The sequence below is a fragment of the Lissotriton vulgaris genome, chromosome 7 (genome assembly GCF_964263255.1).
Source record: "Lissotriton vulgaris chromosome 7, aLisVul1.2, whole genome shotgun sequence".
Classification (NCBI taxonomy): Eukaryota; Metazoa; Chordata; class Amphibia; order Caudata; family Salamandridae; genus Lissotriton; species Lissotriton vulgaris.
In genome coordinates, this window is record NC_141695.1 from 1190008880 (window position 1) to 1190022539 (window position 13660).

A 13660-nucleotide genomic window follows, 5' to 3' on the forward strand; every position below is an offset into this window, starting at 1 on the left:
GAATAAGCCCACAGAATATTTGACTGTGTACTTTTGAGACTAGTAGCTTCTAAGATTAGAAGACTGAGTACGCTACTTAAGTTTAAGCATTCACTTTTCAACCTGCAAAACTGTGAGTGCATATTGAACATACTGGTTACAGTTGCAATCGCTGTGTGCATAACTGAATCACCTGGGTGAGGAAGAATACGGGATGTTGTACAAAATCTAGCATTTGTTTTAAAGAGTTGGACAGGTGATTGAGTGACGTTTAACACTACTATAGAAGTTAAGGAGTGCATTATTCTGGAGTTCTAAAGGTGTGGTATGTAAAGCCAAAGATTGGTTTGGAGAGGGGTTTAAAAGGTACCGGAGACATTGAGTCTGGGTGGAAGTGACACTGAGGCTAGGCTGAGTGACCCAAATATGTAAAAGACGAGGAGTACTGAAGCGTAGGGAGATGCTAGGAATCCTGAAGGGTGTGTGCATTTAGATAGATCTTTTTATTTTTAAGGGAGTCTGTTACATGGTCTTACAATGTGTGATGCTTGGCTTCTAAAGAAAGGAGTCCAAGCCTAAGGATTGTAAACGTGATTTCTGATGTAGCATGCTGGTGACAGATTCTAGTAAGATATTAGTCCAGGTACATTGCCTAAGGTCATGCAGACATGATCTGTGCCACGTTTAGAAACCAGGGTGACCTGTGGATTGGCAGTGGTGTTACTAAGTGCAAGGCGGAGTGGGTGCTTAAAGGCGAGCAATCATTTAGTGTGTTATAAGGCCAAGAAACTTGGACAGCAGGTTGTGGAAATTAGATCAAGACAAAGGGGGAACTTGTGACAGTCACTCAGGCTTTGAGAAGTCCTTGCTAAGTTCATGTAGACCTGATTCTGGGTTCTCACAAGACTGGTTTCTAGGGTATTTGAGTTTGGTGTTATGGGCCCAATAGATAATGAACCTGCGTCAGGATGAGTGTTGTCATTTTGGACCTAGATGCTTTGGGTCGGACTCAAATTTGATGTGTTTTTAATCTTGTCTTTTTGATATTCGTATGATTTCTCCTGATGTTAGCGCAGATTATTAACTTGTATGAATTGTTTGACGTCCTTGTTTCTTAGTTAAGCGTTGCTTAGCAGAATGTTGTGTGATTTGTCAAGTTAGTCTGCATTAAGATGGTTGATCGGAGTTGTAAGGTAGCTTAGGTATGGGGGTAACTTTAGTATTGAAATTGTGTCTGATTGCACCTAGTTTCTTTTGGGCGGAATTTGCTACATGTTAGCATATTTTGACCTACTTCATGGGTTTATCTTTGCTTAACCCTTGTAAACTGATTTCACTGTTCTGAAGCTAATTTTGGCCAGATGTGATTATTAGATTTGGACAATGCTTCCTCTGTCTCTTGCATGGTTGTTGGATATGGGTGATGCATTAAGAATTCTGTCCTGTAGTTTGATCTTACTATTGCGAGAATAATTGGTACCTCTTTTCATGGTGGACTCTTTTCATGGAGGACCCTTTCAGGAGGATTAGATTGCCCATTTTGCTTACTCTTGGTTTGATATTGCTCATGAAACAATGCCACATTTAGACTAGAGTTGCTGGATTTTATCTTGGGATAAGATTGATGTTCAAAGAATGATAGACTGGAAACTTAATTTGATAGTCGAGCTGTTCTTCCTTGTATTGGAGAGCAGTCACTGCTGGGTGGATCTGGGTGTGGGTTATTTTTTTTTTTTGCTTGGGCCTGCTCTTCCTTTCCTTGGTTAATTCTCATTTTAAAGGGCATCTTGTGGTTATGGTAGCCTCAAGTTCCTCTTAAATCAATCTTTTAAGTTCAGTTAGACCAAGCAGTAGCTCTTGCATGGAAATTTCTTTTGGATGATTGGTAGTTTGTTTCATAGTTCTAATGGGTCCTTGAAGTATGTCTTGGGTTTATGTCCATGTTTATAGTGCTGTTAGTTGGTTCGAGAAATCTTTGTAAGAGCTTGTTATGTCCTTTGATTTTGTGTGTTGTAGGTCTGCTGGTTGGTTTGTAATATCTTAATCATTAATGTTGTTATAAATTCACATTCATTGCTCAATTCAGCTGTTCGGGGTTAAGCATAAAATATTTTTAAATAAGAGTGGGCCTCTGCTATGGGCTTGTTGAAAATTACTACTTAGGACAAATACCCAAAGCCTGCAGTGCTGCTCTCCTCAATACAATCTTCAGTTTTTGTTTCCACCACTGCAATTGGAATCTGGGTAATGTCCATAAGAAACTGCAACAACAAAATGCAAGTCTATAAATGAAGAGAAACTATAACTTTTCCAAATCTTCAGTCACTGGCTGGGACGTCCGTTTTAACATTTACTATTTGAGATAGAACACAAATGTTATCCAGTCTGAGGGTATCTTTCATAGATTCACATGCCTGAATCATTCCCCGTCGTCTGGTTGGGAGTCCCCGGTACATGAATAAAGTAATGTCCCATTGGACATATGGAGTAATAGGCCAAATGCCTCAAATTAGTAACATATCCATGTCCTTTTGTAAAAAGACCAAACTCTAGAGAACAACTAATCCTTTATCACCACCCTCTGGAACCTTCCTGGAAGGATCTCTAATCCCTCAGATTTTCTACCGCACGTTGTGCTAAGGGAGTTTCCACTGAGCTCTGCTTTTCCTTGTTTCTGGATTTCCAGTGATTTTCTCTTCAGAATTCCTTCTGTGTAAGGTTCTCTATCTTCATGGCAGATACTCCTAAAAAAGGCCTTTTTATGCCCTGTGCTTCCTGCAATAGGAAGAGGCTTCATGTCGACGACCAACACAAAGACTGTCTCTACTGTCTTTATCCGAACCATTACTCAAAGGACTGTAAGGTATGTCGTACCTTTTCATCTAAAACCCATAAAGACTGGGAAGGACTTCTTTTGATTTGGCTGCAGAGGTTTAAAGAAAAAGACCAAGCCTTGTCCTCTGAGGAGAGTGAGGGCTCTTCAAAGTCTTCAAGAACCTCACAGAAAAGGCCCACAATTCCTTCTCCAGGACCTTCGTCGCACCCCCCTCTAAAGAAGATGCAGAGAAAGTCTTCAGAGTCGCTGATAAAGGGTTTACCACCAAAGGTTTCTCCACTGGGAGCTTTACAATCCTTTAAAAAGCCTACTTCGACCCCGTCGACGACTGCCTCGTTGACGGTGGCCTCGACGACGGTGGCCTCGACGATGACCTCCCCTTCTAAGGCTGTGGGAGTAACCTCGTCGACAGTCTCTACAACTTTGGCGTCTTCAGCTTCGTCCACATTGACGTCCTAGTCGACGGCTGTGAAACCAGTGTCGTCGTCTATCAAAATGAAGAAATCATCGTTGACGTCCAAGCCAGCATCGACGCCACGATCGACTAGCGTGTCGACGAGGAGTGTTCCGTCGACTCCTCGTCATCAACGACGACTGCTTCGTTGACAGGTGCTTTGCCGATGATGCCATCAGTTGTTTGTCGGTGCTTCACAGTCGACGGCGACTACATCGATGGCAGGCTCATCGAAGACACCAGAGTCCAGAGAGGAAAGTGCGTAGGTTCATCTGAAAATCACAAAACGCCCGTTGACGCCTTCCCTAACTTCACCTAGCAGGGTCCAGCCATTGCCTCCATCTCACCTTTTGGAGGAGGAGCAAGAGTCCGACACCAGCAGTATGTTCATAGCTGCGACTAGTCCTTCTGACCGTCTTGTTCGTCATAGTCCAAACTCTCCTGATACTTGACATGAACCAGAAGACCAGACATATTACCCGGATGACGGCTGTCTTCGTCAACCTCCCATGGCTTGTCTACCTGCGTCTTTCCGACTACAAGCAGAGATTTCCTACTTCTGCTCAGTCTCCTGCCCTAGTTGTCTCTCCACTGCCAAGACTGCAGCCTGTCACAATACCACCTCCACCTTCCACGGATGATGATAAGGATGATCAACAGGAGGAGGGGGAGCTCCACGATTCTCAATGGACCCATGATGAGTGGGATGAGTAAGTTATCCCTTGTCCAGCGTCTCCGGTACCGCCTCAAGCAGATTCGCCTCCAGAGGATATTGGGGGATTTCATAATGTCTTGGAAAGGGTTTCACATCGGTTCCAGATTCCCATGCCTTATCACCAGCAGGATTGTTTCCTTTATGACTTTAAGGAACCTTTTAAAAAGTCGGTGAGATATGTGCCTATTATAGACTACATCTGGGATCAAGGCATTAAAAGCATGCACAATCCATCTTCAGTTCCCCCAGTATTACCTCGTCTGGACAAAAAGTACAGGGCTCCAGACACCGCTCCAGCATGCCTTACTGGACACCCCAAACATGATTCAGTCATCACCCAGGCAGCTTAACGGAGATTTAAAAATCCATCGGCTGTGCTTTCCGCCCCTCTGGATAAGAAGGGCAGACGCCTGGAGAACATTGGGAGGTGGTTTTCTTCCATGTCCGCATTAACAGTGCGTGGGTCTAATTCTATAGCGTTATTGGGACGCTACAACCGGCAGATGTGGGCGGACATTGCTCCATACTTGGGAGCCTTGCCGGACGACTCGAAAGAGGAAGCAAAGAAGATCTTGCTAGAGGGCGAGCGTTCAGCTTCCGAAATATATTGTGCAAAGGATATCGCTTCACCTGGTTTCCGCCAACTGGCTGGGGCTGCGGTCCTCCTCCGCCAGGGTTGGCTTAAGGCAACCACATTCCAGCCGGAAATCCAGACTTAAATTCTGGACATGCCTTATGATGGTCAGCTTCTCTTCGGCACTCATATTGACGAAGCTCTTCAAGGAATAAAAAAGGACACTGACTCGACCAGGGCTTTGGGTACCCTTCAATTAAAAAAAAAAAACTTTTCGAGGCTCAAGGGGTAGAGGTCAGACTTCCACCAGAGGAGACTTGAACAATATTGGTCTTCTTATCCCTTTTCCAGCCAGCAATATCGACTAAAATTCCAACAGCAGCAATCCTCATACAATAAGTGTAGGAAAGTGGCTCTATATATACTGGGCCAAAGTAAGGTACAGTGTGTATAGAGTCCCCAGTCTCCAGATGTATAATGGAGGCTAAAGTCAGATATGACCTTACTCTCTAGTGGTAGCTTGGTCGAGCAGTAAGGCAGTATCAGAGGACAGTGTAAAGCATTTGTTGTACACACCCAGTCGGCAAAAGGTTTCACACACTCAAGAACTGAACTCTAGGCCAATTGTTGTTATATCAAAGGATATAACTGTTTTATTTTAGAACCAACAGGTATCAAAATATACTTTTCTCAATATGAGGGACTTTAGGTAATTACTTTGCATAAAGGCATTAGAATTTGTAAGTACAATAGCTACAGTGGTTGCAATAGGCAACACAATTCTAAACACAATTTAACATTGAGCTCAATGGGTTTTTCTACATAAATGCAGTTGATTACTTTAAGGATTACTTTTCTAACCACGGGACAGGATCCTGGATTGAGTCCCGGGACCTAAGCTGTAAACAGTTAAGTAAAAGCTTATTGGTTACAGTTGTGATTTTTTTTTTTTTTAAAACCTTTATTGACATTTAAACCAAATACAAGCATGGGCCTACAACCCCCGGGGCCGGCCGCTAAGCAGTTAGATTAACAGAGAGCAATTTTAATCACATGCAGCACCTCGGGGAGCAGAATCTCCATGCTAGCGTACTCTTGGCCACGGAACAGCACAATTAGAAAAACAAGATATAAAAGGTTTTCATTTTATAGTATAAGATGGAAGGATCAGGTGCCGAACAATTTCCCAGCAGCGAAAATGGCAGGCAGAATAGTAAACGTGTCAACACACTAAACAATAATCGATCAAATCAATGGCGCTGAAACAGGAGATTCAGGATGTGAAGGAATATTACGGTCCATTCGCGCCTGCAGTCACCTGCCCTAAGACCCAGAGAACACCACGAAAATTGAGGCACAGATGAAAAAGCAGGGATTGATACCAAAGGAAATCCACTGCACTGACCCAGAAAAAGAAAAAGACAAAGAAAGATAAGAGAAGAGAAAAAAGGCCATAGAAACAAAATAAAAACGAAAAATCCCCTTCCCCAACCCCCCACCCTGCACCCCTGCAGATGACTACGCCCCCCCCCCCCCCCAGCAGTGTGCCTGTCGCCCGAGAACCAAACCCGAAATATAGAAGAAGAGAAAAAAGAGAAAGAAAGGAAACCCCACCCAACGGGTAAGTGGAGGAGGGCGATAGTCTATGCGCTCCCGGTCTCTCCCCCCTGCCCTATCAAAGGGGCCCCCCTAAGCCAACACAAGTAAAGTTGTCCACCATACAAAAATACCCCGGGGGGGAACCACAAACCCCCCGCCCCGGAATCCGTCTGTTAATGAAGCAGTCCCGTTACCAATAGATCCATCGTAAACGATTCAACCCACAATCTCAGCCTTGGCCCCGTCTAACAAAGTTGCCAAGTCCCTCGGATAAGAAAAGCCCCATCCCCGGAAAGTCAAAGTTCACACAGAAGCAGCCGGAGCTTGAGTCAGCAATTGGGAGAGGAATAGCAGGTCCCAACGCACACGGCTTGCACCAACGATGTCCCTCCCCGTCCCCGAAGCCAAGCATCGTTCCATCCGCCATGTTGGGAGACCGATTGGGGAGGGGGTGCAACTCGTTCCGACACAGATCAAAGTGTGGGCCAACAGTGTCCAGGATGGGGGAAGCAGTGAAATGCTCCGATAACTGTAGGACCAATGTTTCTGAGAACGCGAGAAAGTTATTAGTCTCAGCACACACGATGAATTCCATTTCTTCGGGGGCAGGCACAGCTTCCAGCACAGGGTCCAAACGCACCAGTAGGGCTTCCAACAGGGGGCAAGTCGGCTGCCGGGTCTCAAAGATCAAGTCAGGGCTTGTTCCCGGTCCTATGATCCCATCTGTTGCCGACAGCCAATGATTGACCTAGGCCCTCACCATCGCGTGAAGCGCCGCAACTTCCGCCATTACCATCTTCAAGGAAGGGCCACATCGAGTCCGTTCCGCCAGGTTCCATACGGCCGCAGGCATAACGATCCCCACGGAGAGGCCTCCTCTCCGGGGCAGGATACGCCAGAGCAGAAACAGGCCGTGAGGGACGGGCCAGCAGCATGCAGCAACGCGCGGCAGGACCCCTACCCCGGGGCACCAGCGGTGCTAGTGCCGGGCCTCCGGGCCGGGGCCCCCCACGACGCAGCACCGCGTACAACCCGTCGCCTTACCTCAGGTACAGCACCAGGCAGTAGATGGTTGCAAAGTAGTTCAGAGAAATTTTCGAAAGGACCGGACCCAACCACCCTCGGCAGTCCGTTGTTGTTCACTTTGGACCCGGGTAGACCAGAAATCGAGACCCCGGCTTCCAGTCTGGGATAGGCCTCAAAATTTTTTCGATGTTACTTCACACCAGAACATCAGAAAAATTCAGTGATCACACCATCGGGATGCAGACTAGTTCACCCACACGAATCAGGGGCAGGAGATCAGGATATTCGACAGGATAAGCGGGCGTAGGACCGGGGTCAGCGGAGCCAGGAGACTATGCGGCCATCTTGGTTGGTGTGTAGCTCCTCCTCCACAGTTGTGATTTTTAAAGAATATAAATGTATTTTCAAAGTTGAAACTTTTCTGTTAAAAACTAACAATCTTATCCTATGGATGGAAATTCAAGTCACAGGTAAAGTAGGTTCTCGTTACTTTTGTAATCCAGTACTGGACTCCTAGGTACAGCACTGGGACCTCTACCTAAGAGGTAAGAGGTAAGTAATTACGTTTTAGTATTATTTGGTACAATTTTTAAGGAATATTTCTAGTTTGCAAAAATCGACACTTAAAAGACATTTCAGAGAAAAACAGTCCATGGTTTCCTATGGAAGAAAATCCAAGTTACTGGTAAGTACAGTTAGGATTACTTTTGCGGTTTAGCACTGGGATAAAAGGTACAGTACTGGCTTCTCTCCTGATCACAGGTGAGTATTTCGGAATCCGTTATCCGGCTGATTTTAGATGAATGTTTTAAAGTTTCAAAACTCCACAATTAGAAGAAATTTCAGTGAAAACCAGTCCATGTTAGCCTATGGAAGGAAAGTGAGTTATCGGCTTTCAGGTGATTACTCGACCGGTGGAGTTAAGGTTCTGGGCATGGGCTCGGGGGTCTCCCAGGGTCGGAAAGGTACAGTTGTTACACCCTCAGCAGCACAGGGACAGCCGGGTGCAGAGAGAGTAGCCCATTGCAATCCAATGGAGGGTAGGGGCCTTTGGTTGGTAGCTGCAAGCTGGCAGGCCACGTGGCTGTGGGAGCTGAGCTCCTGGGAAGTAGAGTAGGGTAGTAGTTGCACTTCCAGCAGAACTCGGGCCGTTGGGTTCAGGGTTCTTTTGAGCTGTCGGGTGCTCAGTGTTATCCAATGGGAAAGTTAAAAAGTGAACAAAGGCTGCAGGCTCGGGGACGGAGATTCTTAAGGTGCGACCACCACTTCGAGAGGTAAGTTGGGATCTTGGAGAAGAGGTAGGTACCCTAAAGGACGGCACAGGGGGCCGTGGTGCGCTGGGTGCAGGCGTGCCTTTTGGTGTCGGGAAATCTTACCACTGGCTGTTCGCGGTTGGAGGGGTCCCTGGTTCTGTGGCTGCAGGTGTCGTCTGGGTCGTTGAGGAGGGTCTTTGGGCACTGGACTTCGGGTCCCAGTCGCCAGGGGGACATCCTCGTGGTCTTGGATCACTCAGGCTGGGCGGGTGCAGAGTGGGCTGGGTTCGCGGTTCCTGGCTGGCACCAGGGGTATTGCTGTTGGAGCAGAACAACTGCTCATGGGAGTCCCAGTCTTTTGGAAGGTTTAAGGCAGACATGTCCTCCGGGGTTGTCGAGGTTGCTGCCCACTGGAGACGCTGGAGTTTCTCAGGAGCAGGTTCAAGAATCAACAGGCCTGTAGTGTTCTGGGGCCAAGTCAGTGGGTTTTGTCCTTTGGTTAGCAGCTGCACAGCAGGTCTTCATGTTTCTTGGTCTTGTTGCAAATCTGGATCTGAGGAAGGAAGGTTCAGGGTGCCTTTGAATACTGAATTTAGGGGCGTTACTGGTAAGGCAAAGGCAGGGATCAATGGGTCCCTGTCCTGGGGTGGGTACACCCCATAGCCTGGTCCTCTCCTGTGGTAGGGGGGGCAGGAGCCTAGCTGTGATAGGGCAGGGCTCCCCATCTTCAAGATGGCTGGAGCCCGGGGTCGTGCTTTACCTCGCCTCTCACCTGAGGGGTGGAGTTGGCACAGGCTGGCACACCCCCCTTTCTGACGTAGGGTTTCCTGCCAGTCATCCCGCCAGAGTGGGGGTTAGAACCAGTGGGGGCCAGTTGCTGAGTACAGCAAATGGTCTGGAGAAGCTCCCAAGGGCAGAATGCCTATGAAGCTTCCCCTGCCCATCCTGGGGGAGGAAGCTTGGCACCTTGTCTCAGGATGTGCATTGACGCAGGCAGAGATGCCAATTGGGTTTTAGTTTCAACACAGTTTTAGGGAAGGAACACAGGCCCTGGGCACCTGGTTGGCAGGAGCCCAGGGCACTCAGTCAAAGCACATCAGCAGTTCAGCAAAAAAGTGGGGGCATACCAATGCAAGAAAGATGGCACTGGGGCTCACTCTCTATCAGGACAAGTCCATCCTTCAACCCTATCAACGGATAACTTTCCTGGGTGCTATTCTCGATACAAACCAGAAAAAAGCTTTGCCGTCACAGGAGCGACAGGCCATACTTCTTCAATTGGCAAACCGCATAAGGTCCAGGAAACTTCTCAGTACGCCTGTTCAAATCCCATCTAGGGATGATGTCATCCTGTAGTTGGTTCCCAAATGTCGATTCCACATGTGTCCCCTCCAGGAGACACTTTCCGCTCAGTGGATTCAAGCCGAAGAATCCTTCGATGTCGTTGAAGTCACCCCTCAAATAGTCACTGCTGTGCTGTGGTGGACTCGTCCACGGAATCTTTCTCAGGGCCTGCGCTTCTTGGTCCAAGCCTCTCATCAAATAATCACGACGGATGTGTCCCTGGAAGGTTTGGGAGCTTTCCTCCAAGAACTCCAGATCAGCGGGAAGTGGTCTCCTTCCAAACGGAAGCTTCACATAAACCTCCTCGAGCTACGGGCTTTTTATCTGGCCCTCCTGGCGTTTTTTCCCACGATCAAAGGTTCTCTAGTGCTTGTCCGAATGGACAACACTACGACAATGCACTACCTACACAAGCAGTGGGAGGGAGGGAGGGATGGGGTGGGTTGGGTTGGTGTATTCGTTTACTGCCACTCTCAAAAGATCTGGAACTGCCTACTCCTTCACAACATTTCCCTACGAGCGGAATATGTTCCAGGAACCAACAATGTACTGGCTGATTTATTGAGCGGACAACAAACAACATGTCGAGTGGGAGTTGAACCAGCGGACCCTCTAAAGCCTATTCTTTCAATGGGGCACCCCTCTCTTGGACCTATTTGCCACCCAGCACAATGCCAAATGCCAAAACTTCGCAAGCTGGCATCCCGGGGATCTCTAGGGAATGCATTTTCAATCACATGGTTCAACATCTTTGCTTACGCTTTTCCACCGATTCCCCTGATTCCCAGGGTTCTCAGGAAGTTGAAGGCAGAACCTTGCAGGCTGATCCTGATAGCGCCAGCGTGGCCTCGCCAGCATAGGTTCACGGAGCTTCACCTTCTCTCCCTGGAGTGGCCGATTTTTGTTGAAACGTTTCCCTCCCTCCTCACAATGGACCGGGAACAAGTCCAACATCCGGATCCAGCATCTCTCAAATTATCGGCTTGGCTCCTGAGTTCAGAGAACTTCATGGCCTAGACATTCCTCCAGATTGCAGAGCAATCCTGGCTCAGGCCCGAGCTGACAGTACAAACCAGACCTATTCCTTAAAATGGAAGAGATTCTGCATCTGGTGGAAGTCTGCGAATGTACACCCTCTTTCTTCTCCAGAACAAATATTGCCCTAATTTCTCAATCTGACGACTTCAGTTCTTGCTCACGCCTCTATTAAAGTTCACTTGGCAGCAATATCCTGTTTCAGGAGATCTTCTGCAGGCCCTTCTCTTTGGTCAAATAGACTGATTAAACAATTTATCAAGGGTCTCTTTAGGACTTTCCCTCCTGTTAAGTCTCTCCCTCCAAGTTGGCAACTCAACGTAGTACTGGCTCAGCTTATAAAACACCCTTTTGAGCTGGTTCACAGAGCCGATCTCAAGTTTTTCTTGGAAGACCGCACCCCTCCTGGCTCTTACATCTGCAAGGCGAGTAAGCGAGCTTCATGCTTTCTCGATTCATGCCCCCTTTCTTCAATTCAAGCATGATAGGGTTTGTGCCCAAAGTTCCATCAGACTTTCACCTCAATGAGCCTATAGTCTTAGAAACTTTGTTTCCAAATCCTCAGACAGCGGCAGAAAGAACTCTACATTCTTTAAACAAAGACGTTCCGCAAATCCAACCAACTCTTTGTGGCTTACAGTCGACCTAGGAGAGGTCTTCCACTTACTAAACAAAGTATTTCTCGGTGGATCTCTGGAGCTATTACTTTGTCACCATCAAGCAGGCCAACCCTTGCATTCCACAGTTCGAGCCCATTCCACTAGGGCGATTTCTACCTCCATGCACTTTTTGCAGGTGTGCCTATCGGACATTTGCAGAGCGTTAACATGGAAAACACTGCATACATTTACCAAGCATTAATGCTTGGATACGGAACTCATGAAGGATGCTGCAGTTGGACAGGCAGTGTTACGTCATCTATTTCAGTATAGGTGAGCCTTCTCTTCATCCCCCTATCCTTTCTTTATATACGCACATTTCTCCATTATGTTCTTTACTGTTTTCTTTGATTGCAGTTTGGCGCTTTCTGTTTCACATTGATATGTTATCTGGTGAATTTGTACATGCTATACCATCTGAAATGTGCTTATAATTGCTTGTTACTCTGTACTCTGATTCAGGCATGTGAATCTATGAAAGATACCCTAATACTGGATATAAAATGTGTTACTTACCTGTAACTGCAGTTATCCAGTATTGGTATCTTTCATGATCGCATGCATCCCACCCATCTCCCCTGGAAGGGCTCACCTAGTTCTCTCAGTGATACATCTACTTAGCACTGATTACACAAATTTGAGGGACTAGAGCTCCTTCCAGGAAGGTTCCAGAGGGTGGTGATAGCTGATTGGCTCTTTTCTAGAGTTTGGTCCTTTTTGCAAAAGGACATGGATTTCTTACTAATGTGAGGCACTTGGCCTATTACTCTATATGTCTAAGGGGCATTACTGTATTTATGTACCGGGGACTCCCATCCCGAAAACGGGGAATGATTCAGGCATGTGAATCTATGAAAGATACCAATACTGGATAACTGCAGTTACAGGTAAGTAATGCATTTCTTCTTTAAGCCCCCAACACAAGTTCAGTGCTGTTATATAGACCATTTCTGCATGATGCATCCTATTTTCGAAACATATCATAACCAGCTATATGTATAGTGGAGACCTGCAGTTCAAAACACCTGATTGTTTTGCTAAATCTAGATTAGCATAATCACAGTAGGGTAAACCACATTGGAAATCTGTTGCTACTCCACACAGACTTCCATGTTACAGGAGATGACACTGCTGGTAAGTTGACGCTGTATTGTTCTTGGCAGTGTTTGTATGCTTAATTGGAAATCCAGTTACTTCAGTCAGTTGAAGTGGCAAAACTGTGCATATTAATAGATATATGTACTACCCAAGGTGCAGGGCATTGTGAGCTTTGACATCCTACCCCTCATCATGCCTCTGGTGAGCACATTTTTTTTTGTTGAGTGAAACAAGAATGAGTCCTAAATGGAAGAAATATACACCAATGTGAACATATAGTAGATGAGAAAATTGCAAAACTGTTGGTGGCAATTCACTTTTTCTTGGGTTAAATTTAATGTTGCAGAAGTATTAATGGTTTTGAGTGATTTTTTTTGGTGATGAGGTAACACCTTAAGTGGATTCACTTTTGAATATTTACGGTTTGGTTTATTGCTTTGTCTCTGTTTTGGGGTTGGCTGCTGGTTAGATTAATCTTATTGGGACTTGAAAGAGCTCCTTGCTTGATATGCATGTTCATTACCTGCATGTTAGTTTAATAGATGTTGTTGGCTACTCATCTAATTGTTTGAGGGATCATTTTGCATCTTGTGGAAATTACTCGTTTGATCGGAGTGTTGGTAGGCTGTTTCTTGAGTTCAGTTGTTCCTTGAAGTTGCAGAGCTGAAGATTGTGTGTGACTGGTCTTCAGTATAGCATTCTGAACAGAATGTATACAATTGATTCTGATGTGGTATTCCTTATGGAAACATAGTTCTCAGCCGACTCTACACCACTTCTACTTTGCATGGTTCCTAATAAGTATAGTCTAACTGACTCGTAGGGTTGCCACGGTAATGGTGTAGCTATTATCACTCATTTAAATGGCTAGAAACTCCAGCGGGAATAGCAAATATTTTTCTGTCCAATCTAGTTATGACTATGCCCTGGGAAAATGTACATTACCACAGTGTAATTTGTGTAACTTGTGGAATTTCATGTTATGCTAGTTATGTGAAATTTCTTAAATTATGCAAGTGCTGCACGTGTCATAATTATGTGCCATTTGCGGCACAATGCATACTTGCACCGAAAATTAACACACGGGT

General features: G+C 46.2%; 1 protein-coding gene across 2 annotated transcripts in view; it reads left to right on the plus strand.

The window, feature by feature from the left end:
* The window catches only part of FBRS (fibrosin), a 457478-nt gene that overhangs the window by 113177 nt on the left and 330641 nt on the right, over positions 1 to 13660 (plus strand). The window lies entirely within an intron of this gene.